Source organism: Canis aureus, chromosome 2 (genome assembly GCF_053574225.1).
Source record: "Canis aureus isolate CA01 chromosome 2, VMU_Caureus_v.1.0, whole genome shotgun sequence".
In the NCBI taxonomy this organism is placed as follows: Eukaryota; Metazoa; Chordata; class Mammalia; order Carnivora; family Canidae; genus Canis; species Canis aureus.
Window position 1 is genome coordinate 49877547 of NC_135612.1, and position 22114 is coordinate 49899660.

General features: G+C 39.8%; 1 protein-coding gene and 1 long non-coding RNA gene across 16 annotated transcripts in view; one reads left to right on the forward strand and one right to left on the reverse strand.

Annotated features, from left to right (window-relative positions):
* LOC144290682 (uncharacterized) overlaps positions 1-18736 on the reverse strand; it is a 45949-nt gene extending 27213 nt beyond the window's left edge. Inside the window, exons 1-2 of one of the 4 annotated variants that reach the window (XR_013358252.1) lie at positions 17219-18736; positions 14229-14349 (exon numbers count right to left, since the gene is read on the reverse strand). This is a non-coding gene — a long non-coding RNA (uncharacterized LOC144290682). The remainder of the gene's footprint in view (positions 1-14228; positions 14350-17218) is intronic. The other 3 variants (XR_013358251.1, XR_013358253.1, XR_013358250.1) reach the window with 3 other exon arrangements.
* The window catches only part of AKAP13 (A-kinase anchoring protein 13), a 320707-nt gene that overhangs the window by 57663 nt on the left and 240930 nt on the right, over positions 1-22114 (forward strand). The window lies entirely within an intron of this gene.

Genomic DNA, 22114 nt, shown 5'->3' on the forward strand with positions numbered 1-22114 from the left:
CAGCACTTGATCCTGGGCTGAAGGCGGTGCTAAACCGCTGAGCCACCCGGGCTGCCCTCATTATGAAAATTTTAGAATATGAAGTAGAAAAATAAAAATTAGTCACATTCTCACCTTCCAGGAATAATCATTGGATGTTTAGGTATCTATACTTGAATGGGGCAGCCAAGCTAAGGCTTCAACTGAATGCAGATTGGAGATGCCATCTAAGAGGCAGAAGTTCAGCTTACTGCCTACTACAACAAAACAAAACAAATCAAGGTTCTTTAGAGGAATAGAACAATTCAATATTGCCACAACATCCAGGGTACAATCTAAAATTCTTCAAAATATGAAGAAACAGGAGCCTGGGTGTTACAGTTGGTTAAAAATCTGACTCTTGGTTTTGGCTCAGGTCATTTACCTCAGGGTTGTGAGATCGAGCCCTGGATGGGGCTCTGCACTCATTGCAGAGTCTGCTTAAGATTTGCCCCCTCTCCCCCTCCCTACTGCACATGCATGCATTCTCTGTCAAATAAATAAATCTTAAAAAATATTAAGAAACAGGAAAATGTGACCCATTCTCAAGAGAAATATAATCAATGGAGATTGATTCCACGATGACCCATTATGTTGGATTTAGCAGGTAAAGATTTAAAAGGAGCTATTTTTACTATACTCAGTTATATACAGGAAGACGTACTTGTAATGAAAAGTTACAAAATCAGTACAGAAAAAAACTGCAAAGAAAAAACAAAACAAAACAAAAAAAACAAAACAAAACCATAAAAACCCAAAACCTGAAATAAAAAATTTCCAGGATAAGTTTAACAGAACAGAGATAAGAGTAAAGAATCACTGAACTTTTAGATCAGTAAGAATGATCTAATCTGAAGAACAGAGAGAAGAAATTGAAACAAAAATGAACAGAATGTCACAGACCCAGGGGACAGTTTAAAAAGGGTCTGTACTGTGCATGTAATTGGAGTTCCAGGAAGAGCAGAGAGGGAGAATGGGATAGAAAAAGTTACTTGAAGGAACAGGGATACACATTTCCCAAATGCAATGAGAGAAGTAAGTCAAACTTACTACTGTTTGACATTGTTTATAAGAAGGATGGGGAGCATAGAGCCTGAGGAAGAACCATGGCTTGATTGCCGTACTTTCCCCCCAAGTGTCTAGTCTTAACAAGCCTGACTGATTTTAGTCCCTACTGTCGTGCTCCATTCTGGGACTTACAAATCCAGTGTTAGGCCAGCAGTAGATTAAGTTGCAGCCAAGACTAAATTGTGCAGAATGGTAGAATATGGTGGGTTTTTTGAACTGTGCCAGGGCTGGTTTCCTTTGGAGGTCTGCAGTGAACACTGAATCTTTTTGTGTGCCCTGCTTTTCCCTTGCCTTTCTTCTTAGCTTTCTTGCTACCTTCCTCTTATTTCTGAGAAAGGGCAGAAAGAAGACTGGTGCATTTGAACAGACTGGCTACATCGAAGGCAGTGAGTTCTATTGATATCAGAGTCAGCTTTGGCAGAGAGCAACCTCTGGGGAGGCTTTTGTTGGGTCTTTGCTTTTCAACATCTAGATGATGTTGTGGTGGCAGAACTGATAATCACTTGGTAATGAGTTGTTATTAAGCCTTGATTGAAATGTGGAAGCCAAATTCCTGTGATTCTGACCTTAACCTTTTTAGAAATGCATGCTTTTGCACATCCAGCTAGTATGCACTGGTGAGTCCATCGTGATTGTTAAAAGTTGGAAATACTGCCCCAAGTTCCTGTTTCCATTTCCTCTGGCAGCCCTTGGACCTCCCCCAAGACGTGCCTTCTCTTTTAATGCAGCTCTGGGACCCAGCAACCAGAGGGTTAAAGTCTGGCATTGGGGTGAGTACCTCTGCCTATTAGGTTTTATCAGACCAGTGACTCTCCTGTTTATAAATAGTCATGTCTCCCTTGCTTATCCTTCTTGTGACTGTGCCCGTCCCAGTGTGTATACCATTGTGTGTCCTCCATAGGTGTTAGAAATCCAGTTACAGATTTTGGGAGGTAGTATAGTCTTGGATTAACAAAGAAAGAGCTTTGAAGTCCTACAGGTTCTAAAGCCTGCCACTTCTGAGCACGGTGTCTTTAGACAAGTTCTTTGAACCCTGATGTTCATTTTCCTGTAGAATAGGGATAATATCTATTTCTCAGGGGTTTTTGAAGCTTAAAAGAGTCTGTATATAATAATAAGCCTTCCACATGAATATTTATTCCTTTGATTTCCTTTCAGTTTCATCATAGCTAATTACTCTAGGTCATTTCTTATTTTGTACATCTTTGTTCAATTCTGTTTTAAGGAATTAGCTTCACAGAGGGAGTTTAAAACTGGTAGCTTCTTATTCATCCATCTTTTTCTTTTTTTTTTTTTTAATTTTTTTTTTTTTAATTTATTTATGATAGTCACAGAGAGAGAGAGAGGCAGAGACACAGGCAGAGGCAGAAGCAGGCTCCATGCACCGGGAGCCTGACGTGGGATTCGATCCCGGGTCTCCAGGATCGCGCCCTGGGCCAAAGGCAGGCGCCAAACCACTGTACCACCCAGGGATCCCTCATCCATCTTTTTCTTAAACTGAAAGGTAATTATTTTTATTGATCTGTAGGCATTTATTTTTAACTTTGTTATGTATCCGTGTATAGATCTGTCTTCTGTACTGTAGTAGACCAGAGGTTTTTAAAAACAGATACTTGCCCTTGAGTATTTTCTTTCTACATCTTACCCATCTTCCTTGTCTTATTGCACCTCACTCGTAAGAGAGACATAGTACATTGTTTTGGTGATATGGATTACTTGAATAAACTTTTGAAACACCACAAAAAAAGCTTTTAAAATTTATACTCATTTGTCACACTGTGGAATCATGGCATTAAGAGAACAAAATATCCTTTAATCTAAAGATCCTTGGACCTTTTCTCCTAGTTAAACCTTTCTAGTTTCATCAGTGGTTATGTTTAAAAACATGGTTTTCAGGGGGATGTCTGGGTGGCTGAGCAGTTGAGCATCTGCTTTTGGCTCAGGGCATGATACTGGGGTCCAGGATTGAGTCCCACATCAGGCTTCCTGCAGGGAGCCTGCTTATGCCTCTGTGTCTGCCTCTCTCTCTCTCTCTCTCTGTCTCTCATGAATAAATAATTAAATCTTAAAAAAAAAAAAAACCTACATGGTTTTCAGGGGGCACCTGGCTGGCTCAGTAGAGTGAGTGACTCTTGATCTTGGAGTTAGTGAGTTCAAGCCTCATATTGGGCATAGAGTTTACTTAAAACAACAACAACAACAACAACATGGTTTTCATTTCTCGTATCAACCCCTTCACTTTGTTCCCAGCCTTTTTTGTCTGTGTCTATCTTGGTAGAGTTCCCAGAATGGACCATTATATTCCTGGCCTGTTGAATAAATAGTGGTTTGGAATCACCTGCCAGCTTCTTTGCTTAAAAACAAAGTATCTATTACTGTACTGAACTGCACATACACAAATGTATACAGCTGTGTTAATTATATATCTATTAATGCATACCAGTAATTTGGGCAACCATTTTATGCTGTGGACTCTTGATTGAGTTTTGTGTCAACCAAACCTTGAGTATATGTGCTTCTGCGGTACCACATCTTTCCTACCTTTACATGATACAGTTGATTCTAAATGCATACCACCCCACCTTGCCCATTTTCCATACTTGGTGCCTAGTAGGTGCTTAGTAGATGGTTGAGTGATTATGCTTTTTTAAGCCAAGCCTGAGCTTGGCTTAATCCCCACGTTTCTTTCTTTTTAACATCATCCCTGCAGAATCTGTGCTTTAGCTGTTCAACTACCAGTTATTAGACCCTGGAACAGCTGACTGTTTGTGCCTCTTTGGGAGTGTGCACGCAATTTAATCTCTGGAAGACTCCTCTTCTCTTTCATCCCTGATAGATTCAGCTCAGGAGTCCCCTCTTCTCTCTCTCCTGACACCCTTTTTTCCACACGCTCCGTCATGCCTTCCTCTCCCTGGATAACCAGGTACGTCCCTCTACTTGTTTTTCCATGTGTCTCCCTTGGGATGTATACACTTTTGAGAATAAGGAACATATTTTTATGTTTCTATCTGTAGCACCTAGCACAGTGTGCCTGGCAGTAGCTGCATACTAAATAAACTAGGTGAACTTGTGAATGAATAAACACACAAATGAACAGTTTCAGGGCCTGATGTTCCGGTCCATAATATTTTTGGATCTGGGTTCTGTGAGTCAGCCTTTTATCTGTTAGTAGATTGAGTAGGTTTGGTCAACATGCTTTCTCTGTCTTTACCTGAGTTACTGGCTTCAGTGTTGACTAGGGCAGGATTGAGGACTGATTGCTATTCTTCAGGGACTAAAATTTATGTGTTGCTTTTTTCTGTGTTTTTGTCTCAGAATATTATGAAAGAACTATAACAACATAAACCTTAGAATTTTGTGGCTTCAGTGGTGTAGGAACAGTCCAGATTGAGAGTCTTGCTACCTACCCAGATTGAGAGTCTATTTATTATTATTTGCTCTCAAAATATGTGTGTAGGTCAGTCTTATACTCTATCTCAGCTGAGTGAATATTATGAGACTCTGTTGGAAAGCTTTCTTATATTTTTCAGGGTAAAGGAAGTTTTGAGATTTTCATGGAAACCTACTTAGGCTGCAGGGAAGTAAAATTTGGAATCTTGTCTTTGCTCTCTGGTTTGTCTAGCTGGGTTTACAGTTTGGATTATGTGTTTACGTTAGCCTGAACATACTCTCTGGCTGATGACCTTTCAAAACTGGTGAAAATCCCAGTCCTTCTAGAAGTATATTGATATTTGAAAATAACACTGTTATGACCGTTTTTGTGGATTTAGTAATTGTCCTGTAAGTTTGGACTGTTTTAATTTCCAGGAGCAGATGAAAGGTAATCTTTGGAAAGGGATTATGAAATAAAATTACCTTCTGGTAAAATCGATTGTGGTTTATAGCTGGTAAGAGTAGTCACACTAGTATTTTAACACCACACCTCTGATGTTTTTAATTAATTTATTTTTAAGGATTTCTTATTTATGAGAGGGAGAGTGTGAGTGCATGAGCCAGCGGGAGGAGGAGCAGAGGGAGAGGGACAAGCAGACTCCACATGGAGCCAGATACGGGCTCCATCTTGACCCTGAGATCCTGACGTGAGCCAAAATCTATAGAGTCAGATGCCTGACTGAGCCACCCAGGCCCCCAGCACAGCTCTGATATTTTAAAGAAGAGTGGGGTTCTCAGATGAGCTCTACTTGGAAAAGTTTTGTTCTTTATCTTATGAAGAGACTGAAACAAAGCAGAGCAAATATAAAGGGCTTAGGACATGAACTGTATTTGTAGGATTCTGTATTAAATTAATATTTGGGGAAAGAGTTTAGTCTTTATTAGTGTTTTTAGGTCAGAGAACACTGCTCCTGAGAGGTTAAGAGTGTGTCCGTATTCCACACTTTAAACTTGGTAAATACCTATAGAATTATTGTCACTACCTTGTAATTACCTTGTTTACTTGTCTAACAGAGAGCTCTTTCAGGAGTGTGAATACCAATTAATTAATTGCTGTGTCCCAAGAGTGCAGTCACTGGCCCTCGTTAGATGCACAAATGTTTAAGAGTGTAAATGAGAGACTCTAGACCTTTGTATGTGTCCTGTGTGACCCCAAAGTGCCTCTAATGGTAAGAAATTGCATGTATTTGTGCCTTCTAGAATAGGTAGATCTAAAGTTCTGGCTATAGCTGTTGTTTACAGTGTGCATTACTATTGGGTGTTACTGTCATCAGGGTACCTCTTTCCAGGTTGCTCCAAATTGTAACAAATAGACAGTGCAGTATTGACAAGTACTGTTTTAGGTTTAAAGTGTAGCATTTAAAGCATGCTTTTAGAATAGCTGCCTGGAAATGGGAATGATATGGACGCCATTATTTCAGTGATTGATATGATGCAATTCTGCATTATCACTTGCAGGTCATTTCTGGTGAACCCACTGTCATTAAGATGTAGACTTACCTGGGACGCCTGGGTGGCACAACACCTGGGTTGGGTGCCTGCCTTCGGCCCAGGGCGTGATCCTGGAGACCTGGGATTGAGTCCCATTTCGGGCTCCCTGCATGGAGCCTGCTTCTCTCTCTGCCTGTGTCTCTGGCTCTCTCTGTGTCTCTCATAAATTAATAAAATCTTAAAAAAAAAAAATGTAGACTTACCTACTAACCTCTTTTCCCTTCAACCCAGGGACATTGTGACTATTAAATGCATTTTTTTTAAAGTTTATGTATTTTTTTTTAGTAATCTGTACACCCAGCATGGAGCTCGAAATCATAACCCTGAGAGATCAAGAGTTAGATGCTCTTCCGACTGAGCCAGCCAGGCATCCTTAGACATCATGTATTAAATAATATAACTGGTCTGTTTTAATAAGTATGTTTATAAACTTTGGCCAGGACACTTTGGATCCCTGAAGAGAGAATCCTAAAATATCAGTATAGGGATTATAGAGTTTGTTTTATAGGATAACTTGAAACCCAAAGAGATACAGTGACATGTACAGATTTTTTTGGAATTTTTATCTAGCTTATAGATTCTTGTTTATTTCTTTAAAGGCTTTTCCCTTTTCAGAATAGCTTCTCTTGTCCCTCCTTCGATTCTATAACTCTAATAAAATTGGTATGCCCTAATCACTGTGTTTTGTTCTGAGTAGCCATATGCATCCAGCAGGCTTGCAGTTAGACAAAGGACCAGAGCTTTAAGCATTGACAGTGAAGAGAATTCAAAGATTTTCTGTCTCTGTGGAGATATGGGGACAAACAGAGATATGGCTTCCAGGAACGTTCAATTCTGCCCTTCCCTGTGAGCCATAGCATCAAGTAGCTGCTGTTGGATATGTGTCATTGTAACAGTATTCTTTCTTATCTTTGTTATCTATATACTTTTCAGTGCTACTTAGCAAAAATATGGCAGTGTCTTAGTTACCTAGTTTTATGCACTTCCCATGCTTCCTTGTGACTTTTCGCTGGCCCCTTGTGGCTAACCTGCTACCACACGCACTGTGCAAGAAGTTGAGACTTGGTTATTCTGTCCCAGCTGTGGAACTGAGATAATTAATGCTCAACACGATGATGTAGAACATTACAGCTTTATCAAGGACTATGGAGTTGTTAGAAGAAGTGAAAAAAATTGTTTTGAAATTTGCTTTATTAGAGTACAATTTATATATAGTAGAATTCATCCACTCAAAGTGTACAGTTCAATCAGTTCTGTCAGCTGCATGCAGTCATAATAACCACCACCACAATCAAGGGATAGAACCTTTCTGTCATTCCAGAAAGTTTCTTTCTTGCTCCTTGCAGTCAGTGCCTTTACCTCCCCACTTCAGAACCCAGGCAATACTGATCTGCTTTGTCACTACAGTTTTACCTTTGCTAGGATTTTGTAAGAGTGAGATCAAGTGTATAGTTTTCTATATCTGGCATTTCCATAACAGCTTTTGAAATCTGTTGCAATCGTTATATGTATCAGTAGTCCCTGCCCCCCCTTTTTTGGCTGAGAAGTATTCTATTGTATGGATATACCACTTTATTTATTCTTCTCACTGGTTGGACAGACATTTGAATGGTTTCCAGCTTTTACCTATTTGTGAGTAAAGCTTCTAGAAATATTTGCATATAATCATATAGGCATGTATTTTCATTTCTCCTGAGTAAATAAATATCCAAGAGTAGTGTTAATGAAAATGTTTTTCATTGTGCCTCTACATTCTTCCCTTCCCACTAGCAATATATGAGAGGGTTCCAGTCACTCTTTACTTATCAAATCTTGGTATTTTCAATCTTGTAAATTTAAGCCCAGTTGGGGGGTATATAGTGCTTATCTCATAGAGGTATTAATTTTCATTTCCTTGATGACTACTAGTATTGAGCATCTATCTATCAGTCTTCTTTGGGGAAAGGTCTATTAAATGTTTTTTGACATTTTTTGGAGCTCTCCATCATATTATTGAGTTGTAAGAGTTCTTCACACATTCAGAATATATGTACTTTATCAGATATGTTTTGCAAATAATTTTTTTTCCAGTTTTTCCTTTTCATTTTAATAGTGTTGTGAAGAGCTTGAAGTTCCTTATTTTGTTGAAGTCCAGTGTATCCACTTTTTCTTTTGGTTTTATGTTTTGTCCTCTTGTCTGTCCTTACACCAATACTCAGGGTCTTGGGTGCCATAACTTTATAGTTCATTGTAAAGTCAGGTAGTGTAAGTCTTCCAACTTTGTCTAGGTCATTTGCACTTTTGTGTGCATTATCAAATCAGGTGAGTTGAGTTCCATAAGAAAATGTACTGCAGTTTTTTTTTTTTTTTTTAAGATTTATTTATTTATTTATGATAGACATAGAGAAAGAGAGGCAGAGACACAGGAGGAAGGAGAAGCAGGCTCCATGCCAGGAGCCCGACATGGGACTCGATCCTGGGACTCCAGGATAGCGCCCTGGGCCAAAGACAGGTGCTAAACCGCTGAGCCACCCAGGGATCCCCTGTACTGCAGTTTTTATTGAACATGCATTAAATTTGTAGCTCAATTTGGAGAGAGTTGACATGTAATTGTATGGAGCTAATCCATTAATTGGGCATATCTCCAATTTTAAATGTCTTCTGTAGTTTCTTTTTTCTTTTTTCTTTTTTTAAGATTTTTATTTATTTATTCATGAGAGACAGAGAGCAAGCGAGAGGCCGAGACACGGGCAGAGGGAGAAGCAGGCTCCATGCAAGGAGCCCGTTGTGGGACTTGATCCTGGGACTCCAGGATCATGCTCTGGGCCAAAGGCAGGCTCCAAACCACTGAACCACCCAGGGATCCCTTCTGTAGTTTTTTTCTAAAGCATATTTACAGTTGTAATATTTTGTTAAATTTATTGTTACATATAATATTAACTTTTTAAAACATTTCATGGGTTTGGTGCTAAATGCTTGAAATATCAACTTCCAGTTGTTTTAATATTTAGAAATATAATGGATTCTTGTTTATTGAACTTGTAGCCTGCCATTTTGCTAAAAAAATCACTTGTTGGGGATCCCTGGGTGGCTCAGCGGTTTTAGCACCTGCCTTTGGCCCAGGGTGTGATCTTGGAGTCCCAGGATCAATTCCCACATCGGGCTTCCTGCATGGAGCTTGCTTCTCCTTCTGCCTGTGTCTCTGCCTTCTCTCTGTGTCTCTCATGAATAAATAAATAAAATCTTAAAAATAAATAAATAAGTAAGTAAATAAATAAATAAATAAATATCACTTATTTTTAGTTCTTTGCTTTGCTTTGCTTTCTTCCTGGTGAGAGTTGATATTCTTGTTGCTTGTCTGAGACTTAAGCATTTATACCTTCATCTTTCTGTATAATTTTAGCTGTAGGTTTTTTTGTAAACTGCCTTTAGCAGTTTGAGGAAGTATCCTTTCTGTTCCTAGTCTGCTGAGAGGTTTTATAAAGGATCAGTGTTGAGTTTTGTCAAACTTTTTTTCTGCATCTAATGAGATATTTGTGTACTTTTTCTTTCTTATTTTGATAGTGGTAAAGTCCTTTAATTTGCAAAAATTAAACCAATATTGTTTTCCTAGGATAAAAAACCAATTTGGTGATTGTGTATGGTCCTTTTTTATATTTCTGGGTTTGAATTGATGACTTTTCTTAAGGATTTTTGTGTCTGTGTTCATGAGGGCTTTTGCTTTTCTTTTAATGTCTCTGTCTAGATTTAATGTCAGAGTGATGTTGGCTGCATAAAATAAGGTGGGACATGCCCTTACCACCCCCTAGAGCCCCACTTCTTGATACTGGCATCATTTTTTCTTTAAATGTTTGGAACATGTTATCTTGATGCTATCTGGGCCTGGAGTTTTCTTTGTGGTAAAACTTAACTAAGAATTCAAGGTCTTTAATAGATGTAGGGTGATTCTGGTAGATGTGCATCTCATCATAGTTTTAATTTATTTCTCTTAATGACTAATGATGTTGAGCATCATCTCATGTGCCTACTAGCCATGCATATTATCTTGTTTAGTGAAGTATTTGTACAGATATATTATCTGTTTTTAGTTAGGCTGTTCTCTTATTATTGAGTTGGAAAAGTTTCTTGTGAATTCTGGGCATAAGTTCCTTATATATGCTTTGTAGTATTGTCTGTGGCTTCTCAAAGGTAAATTGATTACTCTTACACAAACGTAAAATGAACATATGCTGAAGATTTTTATCTAATTCGCTTATCAAGGGATCTAGTAAGATGTTAAAACTGATTCCACATATCTAGTAACTTTTTATTAAATGGTGTACATTGTGGATGATCTGTTTTAGAGACCACCATGGTTTTTATCTTTTGAAAATACTAACTTTTGTTCTGGCTTAACTTAACAAAATTAACTTTTGTTAATTGGATTGGCCCCAAACTCCTACTTTAGTTTGATTCTGCTCAGTTCTTTCAGTCTAACAGATTTGCTTTTTGCTGGAAATTTGGACTTTCCCCAGTATATGTACAATTTAGGTGTCTACCAAGGATTTGGGAAGAGCTTAGATACAGATTTTAAGACCGTAGCTTCTCTCTGTTGTATTGTATGATCTGGGCCTTAGTCAAAAAGCAGTTTGCAAGTGAATCTTACCCAGTACTTTCTCCTTCTTTCACCTGTCTGCTTCAGTCTCTTTCCAGTGCCTTCAAATGGTAGCTTTTTATATTTTATTCAGTTATAATTGTTTATCTGTAAGGGGAATAGCATAATAGAGGATAGTCTGCCTTTACTTTTTCGTTGACTTTTTAAATATTGGAGCTCTGTTTTAGTCTTCACATCATTACTTAGCCATTCTATTGGATTTGATGTCCATGTTTTCCTTCATTTCCCCCTTGGTGTTTGTGAATCCATTTGGGCTTTCCTCCTGCCCCTCCATCCCATTCAGGAGGGCAGTATAGGACTTACAGAGCATATGAAACAATATTCTCCAAATCTTTGTCATTTCTGCTTACCTTCCCTTAGTGTATTTCGTCTAACCAGGAAACCTAACTTAAGAGTTCAGATTTTTGAAAGTGAAAGGAATAGGTTGATTTGATTGGCAAGATTTTAAAAATGTTTTCCTTGCTTCCAGTTCTGTTCTGATGAGAGCCCTTGAAAGGCAGAGCTTGCCTTGGCATTGGTAAGTACAGCTAATACTGACCCTTAGTGGGGTTTATGGTTGTATTTGTTAGACCCGGAGGCCTGAGACTGAGGATCAACTGAGCAGGAGTGTCTCCTTGGAGATTCCATAACTGAGTTTTTAAATTCCCCAGCTCTGTGGTATTCTTTTCCCTCTGGTTCTGGGTGGGGAGGTATTCTGTGGGTGGCTGCATTCTTTATTTGTTCTTTGCTCTGACCTGGGACAGCAATCAGGGTCTGTAATGGGAGGCCGTGACATGTCTTTCTGGTCTGTCCCTCTTGCTTTGTAACTGCTTTGTTTTTTAAAATTTTCTGTTCAGCTTTATAGCAGGCTTCAAGAATGCTAATAACCTGTATGAAAAGCCTGTGTATTTTTCATCATGTGCCATGAAGCAGTAAGACGGTATATTCCTTTCTTAGTATACTTGCAGTTTGTGAAATTTAATTTAGTACTGACAGAGACATTGCCATTCACTTTCACTGCAGTTTTGAATGTGAAAGACTCCCTGTTGGCTCTCTTTAAGCTTGGGCGTTGGGTATGAAGCTTGGTTATTTTCTTCATCAGATTTTTTTGTAGAATTTTGGGGAAAAACATTCTGAGAAGTTGTTGGTTATGTAAGAGCAACTAAATTTTTTGAGCAGCAGATTTCAGCTGGCGGATGTTAGCCTGTGTTTGTGTAGAAGGGAGTTCATTCCCAGCTGATTCTCAGGCTTGTAAACATTTCCATTTGGATGTGAGTAGGAACATGTTGGTCTGTTGAGTGGCTTTATTTGTTGGGTAACTGCACAACTTTTTCTGCAGGCTATTGCCTCTTACTTTGGGGAAACAGACTAGGGCACATCTGTAAAGTAGTCTACAAGAGTAAATTTTGGGGGAGATGAAACCGATGAATTAGTCAACAGAGAAGCTTTATACAAGATAGGTCTTCACCTTCTTCCTCTCCCTTTGTCCTTCAGTTAGTGAAATACTGTCTCCCCTGCCAAGAATTTTCCATGAAAATGAATGAAAAGAACTTCTCATCCCTTCCCTTTGTCATTTGTATTTAGTCCCTAGCTCACAAAATCACCTTGCCTTGTTTGTTTATGTACCTAGGGCAACCAGTGTTTCTGTACGTGGAATTATGACATGTTATGGATGGGAGGAGCTTTCACGATCGCCCAGTCCAAGCCCTTCCATTCACTAAATAAGAAATGGAGGTTGCTACAAATTAGAAAAGGCAGCAGTGCAGTAATCTAGAAGTTAAGAGCATGCTGGAGTCAGATCTGGGTTCAAATTTGGACTCCCACCATATACTAGGTGTGCAAATCTTATACAGGTTGGTTAACTTTAACCATGAATCTTTTCATTTGTAAAACAGATTAATGTGAAGATTAGCAAGATGCCTGAACAGAATAAGTAAACTCTTACAAGTGCCATTGAAGAAAGTGATGATGATAGTTATGTGTCTTCATGATTGATAAACTGTAAGATGTCAAGATTGTAGAATTCAGGTGCTTACTTTGTGGATGAACAAATAAGAACATCTCCTGAGGAGCAAAACAGGGGGCTCTAACTTATCTGACAATGAAATAGATGTACGTTGTTTGGTTTTGGATGAGCATGGATTCTGAAAACCAGTGAATACCTGTGTTTATCATCCAGTGTATTTCTAGTGTATGCTTGAGAAAATGAGGGAAGGAAGAATATATATATATTTTTAAATGCTCTTGATGGAGTTTCAGAAATGGATTTCAGATGCTAGGACTCAGCTTGTAGCAAGAGGGTGAGATCAGTTGGTATAATTGGAGCTACTTGATAATCCTTTTACTCTGTTCTCTGAACATTTCTGGTGTTCCTATTTCTGTACAAACATGAGCTAGAAAATGACTGGGTCCCCATGGAAATGTCATGTGTTCAGCTGGCGAGGGAGGAGCACAGGATGATGAACAGGTGTGGTGGAGCTGGTAGTCAGTCCGAAGCCTTCATCTTTGCTAAGCTTTTGCCTCTGGTGGGTACCAGGGCAGTACACTTCTGTGTAAATGCTTCTGGAGATTATTTTAGAATGTGATCTTTAGTTTGGTTATACCAGCATTTGGGGAGAGGAACAGAGGGAAAGGAAGAGGAATCAAGAATATATTTTTAAAACTGAAAAAAAAAAAAAAAGTTTTTGACTTGTGAGTTTCTACCTCATGGGGTAGAGGCTGAGGCCCCCGGCCGTGGTTTTCACCATTGCTGCTTCCTGCTGATGGAGAGCCAGCCACAAGGACAGTGGTGACTGAGCCCGTGCTTGATAATCCAGAGTGGCTGTTTCATCTTACTCAGGTCACTAGAAGGAGCATTGGTATCACTGAAGCTTTAACTTGGAGCTTCTGCGCTAGTGGCTAACTTGAATAGACTGTTCCTGAAGGATTGTGCCACAGCTGCCAAGTAAGGGGTGAGGGTCTTGTTAACTGGTTGTCTCTGTTCTTGCAGTATTGTTCTTGACTTGTTTGTTGGTCCAGGTCACGTGTTCCTGTTGGTGAGGTTCGTGTCTGTGAAGGACCAAGTTTGTAGAACATTTTCTCTGACACCACCACACTACAGTCGCTGCCCAAATTTATCAGGTTTACAGCAGAATTCAGAGGCAGATGATTATTGACTCTGTCTCCTACAGGAGAGAAAGGCCTCACAGCCAGCAGGGGCTTAGAACTTCAGCCACCCCTGCCCTCCTGGCCCTCTTACTGGAAACACAGTTGCTCATCCATCTGTCAGGTGGCATGGGATGTGGAAGGGGTTGATTCTTCCATTTGTCCATCTCAGGTCTTGGGAGAAACCGTATGTTGGTTTCCCAGATCAGTCTGAATTCTGGCCGTCTGCTAACCATGACCAATCTAGCACGAGCCAGTTATTTGTTGTAGTGTATTTGGGGTGGGGGTGGGGGGGCATTGGTGGGGCCTATTTAATTTATGTGGAGAATCAGCCAGGATCTCAGGGCCCCCCAGAGAGTTTACTTGGGCTATTTATAGTATATTGTTCTGTCCATGGTGTGGGTCTAGAGTACACACTCAAATATTTGTTAAATTGAATTTCCCTTTGTGGCATTTCAAATACCTTTTGTCTGCATGTTTTACACCTCCTCTTCCTTATCTTGCGCATCAAGTCACTTTCTCAATGGCCTGGGCTCTTAGAAGACTCAGGTACAGGTACCTGCTCCTCCTTCTCACTCTCACTCCTGTTTACCAAAAGCAGTTTTACTTTTAGGACTGTATGCCAAGAAATTTTAGTTTTTTCCCTTAATTCCTTTTTGATTGGAAGGATTTTCAGAAAGAATAGCCAATTGAAGTGTTCATTATGGCCAGCTTATTAGCACTTGGGTCTCTGTGATAACATTAATTTTATGAAACACCTATATGTATATATATTTTTAAAGGTTGAAGTATTGTAATTCTAAAGGAAAGAGCACTATGTAGTAGATGCTTGACTTTATCTAGATTTTTGTGTATAATCCTCAGCTATTAAATATTTGCAGTCTTGTGCATAGTAACATATTGTTTACTAGCAAAAACAATTCATCAGTATGTATTTCTATCATGTGCCTTTTACCTCCTCACACACAGCTAGGAAATAAATGTTTTAAGGCAAAAAGGTCTGCAGTTTTTATGGCAACCTTATTTTTGAAATTAGTTCAAGCAGGGAAATTAATTTCCCATTCCTGCATTATATAATGAGTTGTTAACATATGTGGCCCTATAAGAGTTCCTGTTAAAAGGAATTCAGAAAACTTGAAATTCAAGGGATAATCTCTAAAGTTCCTCTTAAATTGTTATGTCTAAATGCAAAACAACTGTAATGTCATCCATATTTAACCTAGCAATAATAACCTTATAATAATTTGATGAAAAGTTGCCTTCTTATATCATTCTTTTAAGCCGTTTTCAATGAATCGATTGAATTGAATTAGAATTTGCAGGACTTTTTTTTTGTTAACCTAGTAGTTGATAATTTAACTCCGTTGAGATCTAATCTAAAACCAATTCTTTATTTTAGTACTGTCAAACACTTGTTCTGTTTGTTTTGTGAAGCACTAGGTCTAAATTAAAGTGAACGAACTTTATTGATAATCAAATAGCCATGACTGTGTATAAGTCACATTTTCAAGGTGCATGGATACTTCCTTCTGTGCTTGTGAGGACAGACTCAGTTTCACTCTATATGTTACAAGTAGGAGAGATTACTGACAGATGCCATTCCTCTCTAGTGGTTGAGAAAGAGTTCTGTTATTTTAGGACACTGATACATTTTTGTCTTTAGATAGCAAAATTCTTGGCTAGAACTTCTAATCAAATTACCACAGGTTCTGTAACATGTTATAGTTAGTTCTTTATGGCATCTAGATTGCTAGAAGTGGGGTGATGATCTTTTTGTGCTTTTAGTTGGCTGATCCTAGTTCATTCCACCTAAAAGATTTATCAGTGATTTTTATTTATTTAATTTTTTAAAAGTATGTTCTACGCCAAACATGGGGCTTGAACTCAACTACTGGGAGATCAAGAGTTATATGTTCTTCCCATTAAACCAGCCTACCAGTGATCATTTTCTTTTTCCTTGTCCCTTTTCCCTTTCCGCTTTCCTTTCTTCAAGTGCCAGCACTAGTAGGGGGAAGAACAGAGGGGGAGAGATAAGCAGATGCTACATTGAGCATGGAGCCCAGTGCTGGGCTGGATCTCTCAACCCCTGAGGTAGATCTCTCAACTCTGAGGTCATGTCCCGACCTGACATAAAGAGTCGATGCTCAACAGACTGAGCCATCCAGGCACCCCTCCTATCAGTGACTTTTAAAAATACTCTCTGCTCACTGTATGTTATGAAAACAAGAATGACTCCTCAGGGAATAATTCAGGCCGGCGATGTTTTATGAATAGAAATTCTCCTTTAAAAATAAAATTTTTCATTTAAGAAGTTAATAAAATGATATTTTTTAAAAACCTGAGGGTTGCTGAAAACATTGGAGTTTCTGTGACTGTAGTCTTTCACTTAATTATTAAATACATGTTTTTCTTTTATTTGAAGTCTTTGTTCAAAACTTTTCCTCTGATTTTGAGATTTTTTAAAAAAGATTTTATTTATTTATTCATGAGAGAGACACAGAGAGAGGGAGAAATAGACTCCATGCAGGGAGCCTGATGTGGGACCTGATTCTGGGACTCCAGGATCATGCCCTGAGCAGAAGGCAGACAACCTCTGAGCCACCCAGGCATCCCATTGAGATGGTTTGTTTGTTTGTTTTAAAGACAAAACAAAAACGTCCCTCTTCTTGTGTTTTACAATGTCATTATTCTCAAGATGTTAAAGATTCAATATTGAAGAACTACAGCAGGGGTGCCTAGGCAGCAGGGTGGGTTAAGTATCTGCCTTCGGCTCAGGTCATGATCCCCAGGTCCTGGGATGGAGCCCCGAATCGAATTGGGTTCCCTGCTCAGTGAGGAGTCTGCTTCTCCCTTTCCCCCTGCCCCCTCCCTCTGCTCCTTCTCACTTTCTCTCAAATAAATAAAATCTTAAAAAAAAAAAAAAGGAACTACAGCATTAAAGTATTTATCCTTGAGATAGGAGAACCATTTTAGCAACTTTAAAAGTAAAAGCTAACATGGACTTTCCTAGCATGTTTCTAGTGCCTCTTCCACCTGCCACTTGTGGGAATAATGTGGTAGTACTTTTATCATGTAATGTGTCCAAGAAGGCGGGCTGTGTGTCACTGTGAAATAACTTCCTAATGGAGTATCCACTCCAGGGCCTGGGCTTTGCCCAGTTTAGGTCATATAGCTTGATCAGGTCTGCATTTGTGTGAAACCTACTTGCCTATATTCAGTCTTTCCAAATGGTTTATCATCACTTTAACCCATTGGGTTGCTTGCTTTTTAGATGGACAGAGGTTGGGAAGGATGAAGGAAGTAGAAGGGCTTGAATGAATTTGGCAGACCCTTTACCGGATATCTATTTTAACCCCCCCTGAAGTTAATTTACATAGAGCCCAGCTGTGCATGAATTTTTCTAAATTCAAAGTTTATTCTTATTACCATAGGGATAAGAATGTCAGCACTTACTGAATTGATGGTCTTGCTCTCCTGTGCCTGGACCTCCTGGCAGCTTACAGTTCCGTTTCCTTTGGATAACAGGATACAGCTGGAGGCAAACTTCTCACCTGTAATAGCCATTTGGAGTTTTCTTCTCTATATAGATCTCTGCAAAGCAGCAGAAACCTTTTTTTTTTCCCCCAGGAAACCACAAGCCTGTGTTAAATACCAAAAGAGAATTGAAATAACATGTGCGTGTGTTCTTCCCAGAGGTACCAACCATCACATGAGAGCCTTGGTGTAGTGTTGAGCAGCTCTTTGCCCTCTCTTCTGCTTTGAGGTTTTCCAGTTAGATGATGCTGAATTCCTCCACTCTGGTCCCTTTGGTCCCTTTTACCTCTCTGGATGATTAAGCAAATTGATCCAGGCTGGTTTTCTTATCACTTGGCAGGATCCATATACTACCTTTTATGAGCTACTAGGTGAACCTTCTGGGACTAGACTGACTTATTTTTGGCTTTGATAGAATGGTTTTTATTCTTAAAGCTAGAGCTATGGATCCTTTGCTATCAAATAGTGCAGAAAGCTGCTGATTAATTTCTGTCTCTGATGTTCATATCAAGTATTTTAGTATTTATTGTGTGTGCAAGCACTGCTCCAGATGCTGTGGCAGGAGTGGTAGTGGTGGGGCAGGAGGGCTGTAGAAGACGTGTACAGTGTGACAGCCTGGAATTAACAAGTTGAGAAGAAAAGGCAAGCATGGAAATGAAGGAGAAGAAAATGAAAGAAAAAAAAGTGACTTATTGCTGGCTGCTTGGGTTAGATTACCAACAATAATCCTGCTATCAGAATCATCGAGGATGGAGGGCATTATCGTGAGCAAAGTGTAAGGACTGGACCTAGCACAGTGCATTCCAGCAGTGTGTGCAGGGCACATTGGAGGGTGTGGGTTAGGAGTACTAGCAAGGCTGCATAGACAAGCCACTGAGCACAGTTGGGCGGCACCAGTCGGAGTGGTAGGGGAGCCTGGAGGGCTTCTGGGAGTTCACCAACAATAAAGGGCGTATTCAGTAGAGCCACCTCATCTGGGGTCTACAGTTCTCTCCTGGACTCCCTTTGTTTAGAATTCGGGATCAGTGCTGGGTGGCGGTGGTCCACAGGACGTGGGAGTTGGATGTGATGTGAGGTCAGTGCACACAGCTAATCCTGTCATTCATATGAGGCAGTAGGGACAGCAACTCACCGAGTGTTTTCTTGTTGCTTACTACCGTGTTAAACACTTTACACACATCTTTTATTCTTACTTTTATCCATTTTACAGATGAAAATAAAGTTTGGCAATGAAGTAACTTGTCCACAATAATAGAGTCTGAAGTGCCAAAGTTACAACCAAATCCAAGTCTGTCTGCCTCCTTCTCTGAATTATATTGGCATTTTTGTTTTTATTCTTACATTCTTCCACAAGAGGTTGTTAATTCTTAAATGCCAGCAGATTGTCTCCAACCTAGTAGTCATCTGTTCCTTTAATATCTTCATTTATTCATCAGAATGATTTATAGAGAATTAGTGTAAAATAAATAAATATATATATATATATATATATTTTAGAGAGAGCACGGTGGATGGGGACGAGCAGAGGGAGGAGAGGGGATTTTTTTTTTTTTTTTAAGATTTTATTTATTTATTCATGAGAGACCCATAGAAAGGCAGAAACAGGCAGAGGGAAAAAAGCAGGCTGCCTGTAGGGAGCCTGATGCGGGACTTAATCCCAGGACTCCGGGATCATGACCCAGATGATGATGATTCTTTTTTTTTATATATATACAGAGGAAATGTAGTGAGCTTACTCTTTCTGCTGGCAGCTGATGGCCTCAAGCTGCCCCTAATGTGTCTGTGGTTGTAGCCTCTGAGCTTAGGAACCTTGGGTTGCAGGACTCTACCTTTAGCCCTGGAGATTGGAAGCTCTACAGCGACTAAGATGGCTTAAATATGTTTCCAAAACTGTGATCACGTTTTATTTTTAAGCTTTTCTTTCCTTTTCTTGAGTCAGGGCAGATTTTAGTACCCTCTCCTAGCACTCTGTGAAGAACAGAGGTTGGTACCTCAGAAGAACCTTTCTGAAGGACTGCTTGCTACTGTGTAGGCAGGCAGAGAGTGAGCTACAGAATGAGAATAGTATTTCAGGAAGGTTGAGTCAGAGGAGCAAGTGGAGCATGGAGAGATTTTCTCAAGGTGATAAGGCCCTAGCACTCTGGTCTACAAGCTGAGGCAGGCCGGCTGGCAGTGATTCCCACTTGGGGAGGAAGGTGGTGTGGGCTGCTTCTGAGACCCCCCTTCTAATTGTAAAGTCCTGTGGCCAAAAGGGTTTGGCTGGGGTTTGGGACACAGACTCCAGGGCCTGCAGAACTTGACTGGGGGGAAGTCAGCCATCGCTTGCTGCATCTCAGGGAAGCCATGGGGGAAGGCTGGCCTTATTACTTGTGACCCACATGTACTTGCCGGGTTTGAGTGTAGGCTACATGATTATAGACTTCTTCCAGTGCAACTTTTTGTGAATCTTTGAACCTGCAGTTGTGAAAGGATAGAAAATTTAGCTGAACTTAAAAAAAGGGGGGGGGGGGGTAAGAAAAAGAATGGTCAGAAAAGGAAAAAAAAAAAATCAAAGACGTAAATTTGGTTGATGCCAGTGCCATCATAAGGCTGTAAGATCTTTAGGGTAGAGTGCGGTCACAGTGGTTTGTCTGTTTTCTTCTCTCCCTTCATTGGCCAAGTGTCTTTGAGGTGTGTGTGGATTTACCTGAGTCATCTCCTTTGTCCTCTCCCTCTTCAGCCCCCTGCTTGCACTTCTCATTCTGATCAGTGCCCAGCAGCTCACTGTGCTGTGTTGTCCTTGCAGGCACTGCTCCGGCTGCTCTGGGCTGCTTCTGTGTCCACCCGGTGAAACTTGCCTCACAGCTGATCTCCAGTAAATTGTGTGAGGGCTTCCTAGCTAGTTTATTCTTCTTACTTGACCCTTGTAACATTTTTATTATTGCACTTATAATACTGTAACATAATGATCCATTTACATCTGTATGTCCCTTACTAAATTGGTAGGGTAGTGTATTATTTATCTCTGGCACTCAGCAGCTCACTGTACATGGAATATTTTGGGGGCTCAGAAACATACAGAGATTATCTACCATCATTGAGTCTTTTTGTGCCAGGCAGATATTAAAAATATAAATAGAAAAAAAGGAGGCCCTAAGTACTGAAAAGTTATGGTGTATTCTCCTATATGAATTTCAGAGTAAACTCTGAGTATAAGAAATCAGAGGCCTGATTTTAAATTAAATTCTTTCATTATTATTTTGGTAAGAGTTCTGAGTTTTTTTATTCCATGTTAATGACTTTGATTATTTGTGTGTGTGTATTTTAGCCCTAAATTCAGGATCATTTTTCCTATTGGATAATTCGGCACTGATAAATAGTAAATGAGTGAATGTGGGTGTTAGTGTTTTGGTTATTTGGGTTTCAGTTTTAATCGGCTGTGTTTGTTTTTCCTGTGAGTATTGCCCTGTGTTCTACTCTTCTTTCTTATCCTCTCCTACCTTCCTGCCATGGGTCCCCTTCCCCCTCTCACTCCAGTTGTGACCATGCTTCACTTTTTTCTTGGTGATTTTTAGGAGTACAATGTCATGAGATAGTGGGACACAGAAGCCTAGCTTGTGCCACAAGAGAATCAGACACGTGTTCTGGGTCTCAACACCATTGTTTCCCCACGTGTGGGCCATGATTCAAAAGCAAGAACAGCACAGGTCTAGTTTCCTGATTTGGTGGGCTAGAATCTATATTCTTTAACAAGGCCTCTGATACTCATGTGCCCTAAAGTTTGAGAATCAGTGTTTAGAGCTAAGTGATCAGTTATTAATTAATGCAGCTGTAAACAGAAAAAGACAATTAGGCTCCTGTAAGATTTCCTCAGTCCCTTATTCAGGAAATGTATTGGTACCTGTAGTAGTTTGTATGTACGGATTTTGGCATCTGCAACAGGAAACGCCTATTCGCTCTTTGTACCCTGCTGCTTTTCCATTGTTCAGAATTCCCTGCTCCCACCCCCAACGAGTACATAACATGTTTATTGCCACCAGCCCAGACTCCTTAGGAATGAAGGAAAGAGTCTTTGGATCCTGTTATTTTCCTTGAAGAGCAGAACACTATTTTACAAGAATCCAGAGTATGTATTGTCATTTCCATGTTAACCCTCACCCCAAATTTTTGTGGGTTTCCAGGGATTTACCATAGCACAGTTTTAGCAGAATCCCAGGCCGTGGAAATTCATTTGAAGCACATTTTGCAGTGCAAGTATCCTGCAGGTACAAATCCTTTATTTACTCTTGGCTGGGTCTCAAACAGCTGCCCTCCTTTTTTTGGGACTGGGGTTGATTGTGAAGGTGGTTTGCACATCTTGTAGATTTGGAAGCTTCCCTGTTGTGAATGACAAAACCATGTCCATTGAAGTGATAAGTTCAGCAGACCTGGACAGCTGATCCTTAGGAAATGGCCTGTGGTCAGGAAGCTAACAGATTCAGGGAGTTTGCAGGTCTCCCTGTAATTCCCGATGTAATGTTGGGCCTTTGGTTCCCCCCCTCCCTTCAGGGACATTTCATTAAGAGTGGAGCATGTGTTATGTTTCTTTAGTATACTATGCAGATATGGCTAGAAAATAAGTTTGATTTATATTTAGATACATATGAGTACAGACAATGTTACTCTAATTGCTTTTCTTTTATCAGCTCTAGGGAGCATTAGTAAAGATTGTAGATTTATTTCTTCAGTTTGCACATTTAAGAAAAATGTCTTTTTACTTAATTCCAGTTCAGTTGTGACACCCTGAATGACAGGGGACTTGAAATAGTTGTGCTCTGTATAATGTCTTCTTTCGGA